Source organism: Rattus norvegicus, chromosome 1 (assembly GCF_036323735.1).
Source record: "Rattus norvegicus strain BN/NHsdMcwi chromosome 1, GRCr8, whole genome shotgun sequence".
NCBI lineage: Eukaryota > Metazoa > Chordata > Mammalia > Rodentia > Muridae > Rattus > Rattus norvegicus.
Genome location: NC_086019.1, coordinates 144587087 through 144601228, shown reverse-complemented (window position 1 = coordinate 144601228; position 14142 = coordinate 144587087). Strand labels below are relative to the sequence as shown.

At 43.3% G+C, this 14142-nt stretch overlaps 1 protein-coding gene across 7 annotated transcripts in view; it reads right to left on the bottom strand.

Annotated features, from left to right (window-relative positions):
- The window catches only part of Pde8a (phosphodiesterase 8A), a 123014-nt gene that overhangs the window by 96988 nt on the left and 11884 nt on the right, over positions 1-14142 (bottom strand). Inside the window, exon 1 of one of the 7 annotated variants that reach the window (XM_039113042.2) lies at positions 13525-13562. The exons of 5 other annotated variants lie outside the window; for them this stretch is intronic. The gene's annotated coding sequence lies outside the window, so the exon portion shown is untranslated. Of the gene's footprint in view, positions 1-5773; positions 5799-13524; positions 13563-14142 lie in introns of those variants that run through there. One more of the 7 variants, XM_039113043.2, reaches the window with a different exon arrangement.

The following is a 14142-nucleotide window of genomic DNA, read 5'->3' as shown; positions in this document are numbered from 1 at the left end:
AACTCTAAGTTCCCGCCCCTTCAGTGCTGGAAAAAGAGGCAGCAGTTCCTCACACTCCAACAACCAGGATCTGCCAAGCAGAACAACTTTCTACAGACGGTAATACGCAAAATTCTATATATTTAAAACAAAAGAGAAAGTATTTTATTCAGGATCAAAAACCAAATGCCCTTAATGTGAAGGGCATTTATACCTCAAAATAAAAATAAGTAAAGAACACAGCAGTTAGCAAAGGCAGAAATACCAATTAAAATACATTAAAATAATCCTAACTAGTAATCAGATAAGTACATATTGAAATAAGAACATACTATCTGTCATCAAAACCATCAAAGTTTTTGTCAAAAAAAAAAATCAGTATTGGCTAAAATATGGTTCTGTAGAAGATGCAACCTTCCAAGAGAAAAAAATTGTTCCAAAAATCCTTACTCTATTCCCAGGAATTATCCTAAAGAAATCAAAGAAATATGTAACTAAATATATGGATTTCATATCAATATTTCTAATATCAAACAATGATATGAAAGCTAACCACCTAAATTTGCAAAAGAGGCTGGGGTTAAATAAATCGAGGCTTGGCCCTGAAGTGGAGTACTAAGTTGGTATTGCTTATTTGGCCCACAGACCAAATGTTAGTAGTCCACAATGAAATAAAGCCTTTAAGCCAGAATAGGAATCAACCATAGTAAAGTTTCACCAGCAAGACATTCTGATGAGGAAATCCGTGTGCTGACTTTTATCCAACACAGACTCCTTCCTTTCTCTAAAACTATGAAGAAATGAGTTGTCCACATGACTCCTGAATGGCACTGCTAGACTCTGCCTGCAGAATAGAAACAAGCTTGCTTCTATTGTGTACCTCTACTGACAACACGAACACTGACCACACACATGCGCACACACAAACTCACAAACACATAAACACAATCAAAATGAAAACAAATCATCGTCAAAAAGTTAACTTGTAAGGGGCTAGGGAGCTGGCTCAGTTAAGAGCTGGTCTTGCAGAGAACCCAAGTTTGACTCCCTGTACCAATACGACAGGTCACGCCATTTATCTGCAGTTCCAGGTAATTCAGTGCCCCACTGTGGCCTCCTTATGCAACAGACACACAAGGTACACAGACACACGTGTAGGCAAACACCCATCTACATAAAATAAATGATATAAAAACGTTTAATTCATCTTACAGTCTGTAGTTTATCATTCAGGGAAGTGAGGACAGGGCCGCAAGGCAGGAGGCTGGAGGCAGAGGTCGCAGCGGAGTGCTGCTTACTGGCTTGCTCCTCATAGCTTACTCTGTTTTCTTCTACTGCCCAGTTGTACCTGACCAAGTGTGGCTCGACCACATTCATCATCAATAAAGAAAATGCCCGACAGGCCAGAGACCTCAGATCCTCCTGAGCCAGAGTTACCACTGGTCATGCGTGGGTAATGAACTGGAGTCTTCTAAAAGAGCAGAAGTTCTCTTTTTAAAACGTGTTTTAATTGAAATGCTCTGTGTATGGGTGTTTTGTCTGCACGTGTGTCTGCGCACCACGTGTATCCGTGCACCACGTGTGTCTGCGCACCACCTGCATGCCTACAGCTGGGACTACAGGTGGTTGTGAGCTGTCATGTGGGTGCTAGAGCAGACACCCAGGTCCTCTGGAAGAGCAACCAGTGACCGCTAACTACAGAGCCATCTCTCCAGCCCCTATTACAAGACACTGTGAGGTAGATCCTATCCCCGAATCTATGTGAACATAGAATACATTAAAATTGATGTCAAACTTCTCAGCTGTCTCGGTCTTCCCCCTGGGCAAGCTTGTGCTATGTGGACACTTATGCAGCAGTCTAAGAATCTGGTCCACAGGAACAGAAACTGGACCCACACCACACCCCCAGAGTCCTGTACGAATTGGCCAGGCATGCAAGTGAACTACCTTAGAAGTAAAATCCTTTCACCAAACCAAGGCTAACTATATTCTAGGCAACAACTGATAGCAACATTATGAGACTGAGAGCTAGAATCCAAGGCTAGCCAACTCTCAAATTCCTGACCTACAAACACTGAAAGGTAGTGGTTACTACTGCTTTGCCAATATATTTGGGAATAATTTTTATATTACAAATATTGACTATTATAAATTCTATACAATAAAATATTTCAAAATAATAAATAACAATCTTTAAATATCTTTATTCTTGCCAAAGCATATACTAGGTTGTTAAAGGAATAGATGGAGGAGCTAATAAAAACTCACTCTTTAATATTTGTCAATCTCATATCTCTTAGGAAAAGTATAATTCATCACATTACCTCAAAACTATAAAAGCTGGGTGTGGAGACCCAGGCCTTTAATCCTAGCACTAGTGAGGCAGAGGCAGGATCTCTGAGTTCAAGGCCAGCCTGGTCTACAGAGTAAGCTCCAAGACAGCCAGAGCTACATGGAAAAACCCTGTCTCAATAACTAAAACACAAAAACAAACAAAAAAACTATATAAACTAGAACTTCTCAACTTGTCTCCATTTTATAAAGAAAACAAAGTTCACAATTCATTTAAGACTTCTCCCTGCTCCCTCTCAATAAATGTTGTGCTTTCCAAAAGGTACGGGGAGAGAGGAAGGGGAAGGAAAGAATGCCAACCCACCCAGGCTGGGCATGGTGTTCTGAGTTCAAGTCCAAGGAGGAGATTGGTATGCTGACTCAAAGGAGTCAGAGTCTTGGTTCAAGTGCAGTTGTGGGGACAGAAAAGGGAACCCGGTTCTCTTCAATGCATCTTACTGCCCTCCAGATCTTACCTATCCATCAAGGCCTCTACGGCCAGAGCTGAATGTAAATATAATTTCCTATCCTTGAAAAACAATGTCACTTACCCCTTTCCTACTGAAGAAACACAAGGTTATTTAGTGTGGTCTTTACTATGAAGCAGGTCTGTAAGAAACTGCTGAAGAGGGTTAGGGATTTAGCTCAGTGGTAGAGCGCTTGCCTAGCAAGCGCAAGGCCCTGTGTTCGGTCCCCAGCTCCGAAAAAAAAAAAAAGAAAAAGAAAAAGAAAAGAAAAGAGAAGAAAAGGAAAGAAAAGAAAAGAAAAGAAACTGCTGAAGAATTGGAGAACTGGTAAGAATTCAAGGCTCCACTGAATATCCTCAGCTCTGGCTGCAGCTCAGGACGGGCTCTTCTTTGGGAATTGTTTATTAGGAAGATCAGGTCCTCTAAAGTTATCTCTCTACTTCCCCATCCTTTGTTCCCAAAGCAAAATGAAGATGCAGTGAACCAATACAGATAATTATAGATAAATATGCTGTAACTTCTGTCTTCATCCTCCACTGGTAAAGTGTGCATTATAAAATGGGTATTGCATAAGAGGACACCAGATCCCCTGGAACTAGAGTTGTAAACTATTATAAGCAATTGTGTGGGTGCTAGAAACCACACTCAGGTTCTCCACAAGAACAGGCAGTGCTGTTAACCACTGAGACTTACCTCTAGTCCCAATATTATATATTTGAATCATCTGCTTAGAAAACAATAAAGTTTGAACTTTCTTAAGTTTTTACAATTTTTATACATTCAGCAGACCATTAAAGTTAATTCATTATCTTAGTAACTACCTGATTTTACAAAAAGAAAGCTAGGGTTATATGACTTGCCAAAAGTCAGAAAGTAGGGAGTGGTAAGGCTGAGATGGACTAGTACCACCTGGTCCCAGACCTGACTAACCACACACACAAGGAAAAAAACCCCACAAAACCACCCAAGAAAGCAATCTAAATACCAAAGATCTTTTTCCTACTGCGCTAGCTGGAACAGTCTCCTGGCCTAATTCTCTTAAGTGAGGACAGTAAATGAGAATGTGCCATTTTCCTAGATCTAATTGAAAAAGAAAACAGAAGTGCAAAGAAAAATCAAACTAGAGAATAGTTATGATACAAACTTTTTCAGGGGAGGAGTTGGGAAGGGTGGCCAAGACTAAATAAAAAGAAAATAAGGACTCTAGAGCTGACTTTCAGGACATATTTCTCAGGCTTAAAATAGTCTTGACCTTAGAATGGCCATGAGCAAAAGCAGAACAAATGAAGTCATCGTATATAAATTATTCTTTCGTAGGATAGGAACATGCTAGTGGACACAGAACCAAGTTATGGAACACTCATGGTGCAGCCCCTCTGCTGTTCACTCAGTCTCCCTCTAGCTCACAGTTTAAGGCATGAAAATGACTATATTCTCAAAAACACTTTAGGCAGCGTCATATGGCTTCCAGCTTATGCTCCTTCCAGCTTGTGTCCCCCACACTAAAGGTTGAAAGGTGGAGGAAAAACAGTGCTCCCTGGACAAGTATCTGAGCAAGGCACCTTGACAGCACCTGGAGACACAGTGACTGGCACAACCCATGCAGGCAGCCTCTCTGCTTTCCTGGAGCTCACAGATCAGGAAGCCAGAAATCTCACACACACACACACACACACACACACACACACACACACACACACACACACACACGTACCTTTGGGGCTCCAGTGTCAATAAAACATAGAGCAGGGAAACAGATCGCAGTAAATGGGAAGCGGCAGCTTACCAGAGAATGTTTCCCAAGGGAAGAGTGGGAGCAGGACAAAAATGATCAGGACAGACCAGCTGAGTTTGAGAGCAGAAGGGACATATGTATGAAATCAGCTCAGCTGTAGTGTGTACTGCACGATTTCAACAGAAATTTGTACTGGAGGTTAATATACAGTTAAAAAATATGTCCTAAACTATGGCTTAGGCTCATGTGTATAACTACTGCCATGTCAAGAAATGGAACATTGCCAGAACCCAAAAGCCCTTGTGCCTTCTTAAACCACTCCCTCTCTTCCTCCCCAGAGTCAGCAGCCTCTTGATTTCCCAAAACCACCCACCAGCTTTTGAGCTGTGTATAAACCAAATCACAGAAGACACGAGGTGTTGTCTGGCCTCCTTCACTCCACACTGCTTAGGGAATCATCTATGCCTTTGTGTAACTAAGGTTCTTTCATTCCCATTGTTACAAGGCACTTCATCACGTGCTTCTTTCTGCTTGTTAACTAGCATGAGTGACAGTGTACTAACACTCTACTCTGTGATTTCTCTAGTGAGCATATTTATACATTTCTGTTACCCACATGCCTACAAAGAGAATTGGTAGGTGAGAGGAAACAACTGTGCTGAAGTTCATTAAATAATGCCAACAGTTTTCCCAAGTAATTTCACTCACATACATTCCTACTAATAGCAGACAACATCTGTTCTGTGGTTATTGAGGATTATTATTATAATAGACAAGATAATCTCTCCTGGTCTGGAGAACAACTAAACCTTTGATGAAAACTGGCCAACACAAATCCCGTGTTTACCGCCCACACCTCCTAAACTTTACAATTCGTAAGCTATTAAACAACAACTGTCATCACAGAGAAAGACTTAACTGTCATTTCTATGTCACAGGAAAACACAGAAGGGTGGTATCTGATTATAAGTCACTTTATATCACCTACAAGCCCAAGGACTTTCTGACAGCCGCTTTTATGCCACCTATTTTACATTAGCAGGTAAAAGAGAACTAGAGTAGATTTCCTTTGCCTTACTAATGAAATAAAAATTAGCATTCAACTCTCCAACCGTTCTTCACTTTGAATATTCTCATACTAACTAAACATCATGCAACTCAAAAAACAAAACCAAAAGGCAACTAACAGGAAGAACGAGGAGAAAGAACAAGCTGTGTGAAAAACATTTCCTACAAAAACAAACATTTAATATATACTCACGGGTGGGACACATCTGTGTGTGCCTACCACAGCATATGTGGAGTTCTTAGGACAGCTTGTGGGAGTTGGTCTTCTCCTTCCAGTGAGTTCTAGGGATCAAACTCAGGTCATCAAGAATGGCAGGAAGCATCCTTGTCTGCTGAGCCATCTTTCTGGCCTCTCTTCTCTTGCAGAACTGAAACTATGTCCCTTGAGTGTGTTCACGGCTAGGACAGAAGGTTCTGAAGAGGAAGGGCAGGCTAGACAGGAGGAAGACATGCTCGTGTAGTCTTACAGGCTCACTGAAGTGGGCAGGTACTTAATTACTCCAGCAAGGAAAGGGAGGCCAGATCCTAGGAGACAGTGGGGCTGACAGGCCTCAGGGAGAGTCAGCAAAGACCAGTGTCCTAGCAGGCAGGGGCAGGATGAGATAGGGTGGGGTGGGATGAATACAGACGTGAAGGACTCAAGCACAAGTCAGGAAAAGGGACGAACTCAAGTCCCCTCAGTCTTCAGGTCTAAGGTCAGAACAGTAGTTAGCAAACACAGAGATGAGACGACCTCAAATGTGTGGAGACCAGAGATGACAGGGCATAGGAATGGTAAGGCTGGAGATGTTCCCACGGGAATTTTATTAGGAGTGGGGCTAAGACCCGGTGTGTAGAGCTAGGACTCTGACTTGCACCAGCTGCACTGGGAGAGGAGGGAGAGGACGACTTGGAAAAAGTGTCTGGAAGAGAGCAGACTAGCCAAGGTTCAACAAGAAAGAAGGAATCAAAGAAGCTGGCTGACCACAGCAGGTCCTGGCAGACTGAGACTAGAATTCTAAAAACATTGGAACAGGAATTAACCAGTATTACAATGTCATGACACAGTGACTAGGCTACTACACACATAGGCTTCCAATTAAGTTCTACAACAGGACTCCAAAGCCATCTCTTCCAGACGCCTACTCTGAAGATGGTGTTCCTTGTTGCCCCACTCTAGTTTTCAGACAGCCCTGCCATCCCAGCCTTCTGGGACCATATCACACAACAGTGTCACCATGTCACTTGACCTCTGGGCCACCTGTTCTGTTAAAGATCCCAGTGCCTCGTGTTTAGCCTTCTTTACCCTAGGTTCTTCCCAGGCAACTTCAAGATTCACAGGACAACAGCACTCCCATACGTATGTATATATATATATATATATATTTGAGTGTGTCTATAAATATATATTCTTATTGATAAGAACCACTATGAATAAATGTAACTACCAATATGTAATACTCAAGGAATATTCCATAGGTACTAGGCATCACTCGTGTGCTTGAAGAATATCAATTTTATTCAATCCTTATAGCACTCCTCTGATGTAGGTGACTTTTTTTTTTTTTTTTTTTTGCCTGAACTAAAATCTAGGGCACAGAAAGGTTAAGTAATTTGCAAAGATCCCACAAGTATAAAGTGGTAAACTGAGATATAAACAAGTGGTGTGTAATCAAAACATACCCCAATCCATTTTGTTACACTCCACTCAGTAGACACAGTGTGCATGGAGCCTCGGTGTGGTGTACTAATAGGTGCATCTTCTAAACGGAACACCTCTGTGGAGCCAGCACCCAGGTGGAGAAGCAATTCAAGCCTGTGCATTCCCCTACCCACAGCACACTGTGCTGGTGTCTAGGGCACAGGTCGGTTTGCCTGATGCTGGGCCTCTGTGGCTGCCTAGCTGACCTCGGCAGTCTTCACTGCCACTGTGCAGCTAACAGTACTGCGCAGTTCCACCTTCTCGGGCATTGTACTTCTTAAGCACATCACTATCTGTTCCCTTTAAATAACGCTTAGCACAAGTTTGTGGGATGGCACCTCAATGCAAACTTCCCACAACAGCAGAACTCTAACTTCCTCTATGTCCCTGGCACTGCTTCCTCAGCCCCTCATACACTCATCAGCACACTAATTAGGAAGCATTATTAAGAATCCTGTCCTTTAGCCTGATAGAGCTCTCTCCTGAAAGGCTCCGCCAGATGCTTGCAGCCAACCACTGAACTGAGAACTGGGTCCCCCAATGGAGGAGTTAGAGAAAGGATTGAGGGAGCTGAAGGGGCTTGCAACCCCATAAGAACAACAGTACCAACGAACCAGAGCTCCCAGGAACTAAACGACAGCCCAAAAGTATACATGGAGAAACCCATGGCTCCAGCTGCATATGTAGCAGAGGATGGCCTTGTTGGGCACCAATGGGAGGAGAAGCCCCTTGGTCCTGCCAAGGCTGGACTCCAGTGTAGGGGAATGTCAGGGCGGGGAGGTGGGAAGGGGTAGGTAGATGGGTGGGAGAGCACCCTTATAGAAGAAGGGGAGGGGTATAGGATAGGGGGGTTATGAATGGGAAACTGGGAAAGGGGATAACATTTGAAATGTAAATGAAGACTATCCAATAAAAAAATATTAAGGGAGAAAAAAGAGTCCTGTCCCTTCAAAAGAGCTCGAGTAATTCCTCTAGTCCTTAGCCCAGAAGCTTCTCTCCTAAGTACTCCTGGTTTTCTTATTTGGTAAGGCTGTGGGAAGCAGACAGGTATGTGACCAGCCCCAGGCAACCATGCATGTGTGGCATGCATTTCCACACACTGCCCTGGCTCCTGACTTAACTGATCAGTCCACCTTTGTGCTCTCTTGGCCCTGATCCCCCAACCGCGCTCTCCACAGACTGTAAGAGCTCTAGAGCAGTTCTGTACTGAGGATCTCACCCCTCTGCTGTTCTCCACATTCTGATAGACGTGAGTCACGCTCAACTTCCACAGTTTACATTTGTCACCAAAGGTGGAGGAGGTGTCCGTGTGCTATGCCAACAGCTTTCAGTTGTGCAAGAAGCTTCTTGAGCAACAGTTCCCTAAATACTTACCAGGTTATTTCCAATGAACTTAATGAACACCACATAATTCTGTCAGTGTCCTTTCAGAAAAGTCATGTACCATTTTTCTCAAGTTGGATGTGCTAGAAAATCAACAAACACCAGAAGCCATTCCAAACAGTTTAGAACAGGCAACCCAAACGGCTAGCCTGAGACCTTTTAAAAGGAAAAAAGAGGGATTGGGGGTTTAGCTCAGTGGTAGAGCGCTTGCCTAGCAAGCGCAAGGTCCTGGGTACGGTCCCCAGCTCCGAAAACAGAAAGAAAAAAAAAGGAAAAAAGAAATTCATATCATTCAATTCAGAAAGAAATCGTTGTATAAACTTGTAAGAGGGGGAGGGGGAGGAAGAGGAAGAAGAGGAAGAGGAGGGAGAGGAGGAGGAGGAAAAGGTGCCATCATCCTACCTGGAATTCCAGAGTTTGAAGAAGTGTAAGATAGCATCAACCAAACCCTAGTTGGGCAAGCTCTAAGACCATCACAGGAAGTGATGTTAGTGGAACAACCAGGCTCTATCCTCTCCCTCTCCCTGATCTTTTCCCTATAATGTTCCAGTCAGGAAACTTGTAGTTGCAAGTTAAAAAATAAATAACCTCAAATTATTAAGCAATGAAGTAAATTTAATGATACATGCTACCCCTTCAAACCCTGTTTCTCCTTTTCCTGGGTACTAGGCAAAACTGCACTTTCTAGCTTTTGGTTATGTGAAGTATGGCTGTGACCAACAAACATGGACAACACAGACCTTTCCCCACCATTGGAAAACCTCTCTCCCATGACCTCCATGCTTTCCCTGTGGAGTTTGCCCATGAAGAGAGACATGAGTGACCTTGAGACCCATGTATTGAAGTTGATTGAACCACTGATAGAAGGAGCCTTGGTTCCGGAATCTACTTTTAAAAGAGGGACCCATGAATGAAGAACATCTATTTTAAATTTTAGGGTGCGTCTATCAAGGCTGACTCCTTGGTGTTTTGTTTGATCTACCAAGACAGTCTGCCTAGCCTACCAGGTAAAGAACAAGATGCATGAGATTAGATAATTTGTTCTAAGTGACAGTTTGCAGATTCAACTAGAACACAGCATGCAGTGACATTGCCACTGGGATGCAAAAGCCTCAGACAATAGCTATGAAAGTTCTTTTAAAATAAGAGGTAATGACCTGCAATCCTAGATACCCTTAGAACTAAGAGAGGAAGATCACAAGTTCAAGACTTGCCTGGGCTACACAGTAGATTCAAGGCCAGCCTGGGCAACTTGTGAGGCTCTTCTCAAAATGAAAAGGAGGACTGGGGATATAGCGCTCACCAGGGGAGAGAGAGGAAGAGGTGGGGAGAGAGAAGTGAAGGGGAGGGAAAGAGAACAACTGGGTAGGTTTTAGGAGGGTTAAGGTACTCCTCAGAAAGAAGAAAGGTCAAACTGGGATACACACTCCTTTTATGTGAAACGCAGATGAAATTTTCCCTTGTTATTATCCAGTCTTCTCTTAGCAAGCAGACTAAATGGAAAGTTCCTCTAGCAACCCAACATGCAAACTGCTTCAGAGTCATTATAAGGAGTGATGACCATTACTTATGGAAGGGGAATTAATTCTTAAACTGAAAGCACTGGGAGGCATAAACCCCAATACAGGGCAACACTGGCCTCTCTGGCCGCATTCCTTCTTCCTGTAAGGTGTGCTCCCATTGCAACTGCCTACTCTCCAAGAATACTGCTGCCAATCATGGAGGCTAACTCCGGGCCACTGCACATAGTTGTGCAAGGCAGGCTCATCTTGTTTCCGACCTAGGGATTCTCAAACTGGACAACAAGAGAGCTGGCATTGCTGCCTGTTGAATAACATAAGGCAAGTGTAGAAGGCAGAAGATATTACTTGTCAGAGGCCAGCACACCCACAGCTTTGCCTTCGTTCAGTTACCTAAGCCAGGCTACAGTGGCACACAAGCTCCTCCTTTGGCCTCACCAGCATTCAGAAAAATCCTGATCAACTTACAGTTGGTGCTCCCTATACCTGTAGGCTCTAAACTTGCAAATTTAAACAACCATGGGTAGGAAACACATGAAAAAAATGTACCTGTACTCAACATATGCAGACTTCTTTCTTGTTGTTACTCCCTAGACAAATAATAACTATTTGCACAGCACTTACACAGTATTAGATGTAAAGTGTATGAGAGAACACATGCACGAGGGCCTTGAACATTGACAGACCTGCTGTCTACGGTGTTGGCACCAATGCCCTTTCATAAGAGAGGACTGTGATCTGGAAACAGTCTCAGAGCAAGACAAACAATATTTGTGGTATATCTCCCAGAGCTCAAAAACAGCCAAGTGAAAACTACAGACATAGCAAAGCACAGCAGCAATACAGTGAGATGAGCGCAGCCGCTGCCTTACGGCTCTGTTACACTGGGTTGGCCTTTTGTCCTGTAACAGCTCTGGAGGAGCTCCAGGAAAATAAAAGCAAAGGCAAAGAGTTAGATGTGGCAACAAAGACCTTTCATCCCAGCACTTAGGAACCTGAGGTGAGAAGACCTAAATTAAAGACCAGCTGGGATATGAGTGTGTGTCCCAATTTGATACAAATTAAAAATAAAAATAAAGCTATAAGAAATGTTTTGTGTTATTCATAATGAGCCTCTTACAATTACACCTGAATTTTATGTGAGCTGAAAAGTCCTTAGACAAGGAGCTCATTGCCAGGGGAGCCAACCTGTGACTAAAGGGTTTCAAGCTCCTCTCTGAGAGAAGAGGGGAGGAGAAAGGAGGGGAGGGAAGATGGTTTGAGTAAGAATGGCCCCCATAGGCTAATATATTTGAAGGCTTAGTCACCAGGGAGTGGCACTACTTGAAGATTAGGCGGGACCCTGTTGAAGGGTGGGGCCACTGGGGATGGGTTTTGAGGTTTCAAAAGCTGAAGCCAGGCCCGATGTCTGGTTATTTTTGCTGCCCAAGGATCCAGATGTAGACCTCTTAGCTGCTTCAGCACGGGTCTGAGTGCTGCCAATTCTTGGAGCATGCTTCCAAGTTCTTCAAACACAACACACCCATGTGCCCAGAAGGTGATAAACCTACATCACTGGGGCAAAAGCTGCTACGTCCATGTTGGTTTTCCTGTCATTGTATCAAAACACATAAAAAACACCTTAACGAAGGAAGTGTTGAAGTTGGTTCACAGTTCCAGGATTGAGTCCACGTCAGCTGATGATAGGAACATCCTACTAAAACTGCTCATTCCATGGTGGCTGAGAAGCAGAATAGCCTCCTTTGCTACCACTTAGAAACTGCTGACTCCAAATCAGCCTGGCAGGGAAATGTCAGGCACAACCCCCATGACACACTTGGAGGCCTGCTTGGGACCTGGCAGCAGGACAGGTACATTATCCTGATTTCCGAGGGTCCGTGCACTGATAGAACCCATTCAGTTAACACTTGCCCTGACCAAAGGCCACCTCCACGTCAGGAAGTCATAACCAAGCTCATTCCACAGAAACAGGCCCATGTGATCCCCAGGGACTGGCTGTGAGACATGAAGTCAGCCTACGCTGCAGAAGCAGTCCTGGCATCTCAAGGCTAGCACGGTTATTGTTGCTGGAAATGACTTTTGCCTTACAAGCCAGACCCCAGCACATCTTCGTTTACATTCCCATTATCAGAATATTGGGCAGCACTAGGGCTGCAGTCGAGCATCCTTCTCCACTGACTCACTGGCTGACAACAGTGGGTTATGCACACAGATAAACGTCTGCTGCTTTACGGAGTGTAGCGGATCAGAGCTATGTCCCCACACCCTCTCTCACACTGCATTTTAATACAGGAAACTATGGCTCACAGAAGAATTGCATGCTTTTGTCCACCCTACAGTTAAATAAGCCAGAGCTAGAACTCAAACAGTGCAGAATCAGGGGTAGGGAGGCAAACCCGTCTTCTTCTGACTTTATTATGCTATTCATCTTCACATTGCTTTAAAAAAAAAAAAAACGTGCAGGATGGTGTTTTAATCCCAGGCCTTTAATCCCAGCACTTGGAGGCAGAGGAAGGTGGATCTCTATGAGTTCAGGGCCAGCCTAGTCTACAGCGTGAGTTCCAGGACAGCCAGAGCTACAAGGAGAAACCCTGTTTCAAAAAAGACCTAGAACAGTACCTGGCCTATTAGGGGTGCTAGTGCAGAGTGTCTGTCTCATGTGCCTGACATCCTATCCTCAATCCCTAATGTTTTTAAAGAAATGAGAGAGGGGATAACTGTCTTGGTCCATTTCCCACAAACACACAAAGCACCAGGGGGCACCAGGCAGAGTGTCATGTAAACCCCAGCTCCTCATTACATGCAATGTGATTCTGGACATGTGTGATTCTAAACACTGTACAGTTTCAGTTTCCTCTCAAGCCAAAGGTTCTATTAAGGAATAAATTTCTTATAAAAATGAAATAATCCAATAAAATATAACTCATCTCAGTTGACAAATACAATTTTTAAATAAAATGTAAAGTTTTTCATCAGGCTGCACCAAAATGTTATAAAATTTGACCTAACAAAATTCATTGTGAAATGAAGATAGAGGGTTGGGGATTTCACTCAGTGGTAGACCCTAGCAAGCACAAGGCCCTGGGTTCGGTCCCCAGCTCTTAAAAAAAAAAAGAAAGAAAGAAAAGAAATGAAGATAGATTGAAACATCTAAGAATAAACCCAAGAAAAGGACCACAGGTATGAAGAGCCGTCCATGGCAGTATCAGATCATAAGCTATGCTTACAAAGAAACAATGCCACAGGAAATAGCTGCAATTTATTGCTAAGTTTTAAAGCCAAGACACAAAGCCATGCATAAGTCTTTACTCAAACTCTGCATGTAGGTCTGGGGATATAGGTCAATGGTAGAGTACTTACAACCTTCCCAGCACCAAGACAGCAACATTATTTCAATTTACAATGTCTGTGCACTCCTGGGAAAAATAAAATGTATTACTAATGTGAATAATATGCATACACAAATATAAAATATAAAAGAGAACATACATAGAAAAGCAATCGAATTAAAGAAACATTCATGAACTCTAATCAGATTTACTTTAGATAAGAATTTATCAATTCCTTCTTAAAGAAAAGGCAGAGGCCATAGGTGAAGAGTTGGTGAGAACATTCACATAGTGCCAAGTGCCACTGTGACAAAATACTTGAAATAAAGAACTCTTATGGTGGAAGGATTACTTTGGCTTATGGTTTGAAAGGTTTCCATTCATGGCCGGTTGGCACTACCACTTGTAGGCTAGGGGTAAGGCTGTACGTTGATGGGGCAGAGGAAGAGCACACTGTTCACCACTGAGAGGCAAAAACTGTTAAGAAAAGGAAGGCTGAGGTCCAATATCTCCTTCAAGGGCACCCCTCACTGTCTACTTTCCTCCTAAATCCTTCCCTCCTACAGGTTCTGTCACTTCTCAAGAGCACCAGACACCACCGACCACATCTTTAATAAGTGTGTCTTTAGGGGCAGTTATACAAATCGGA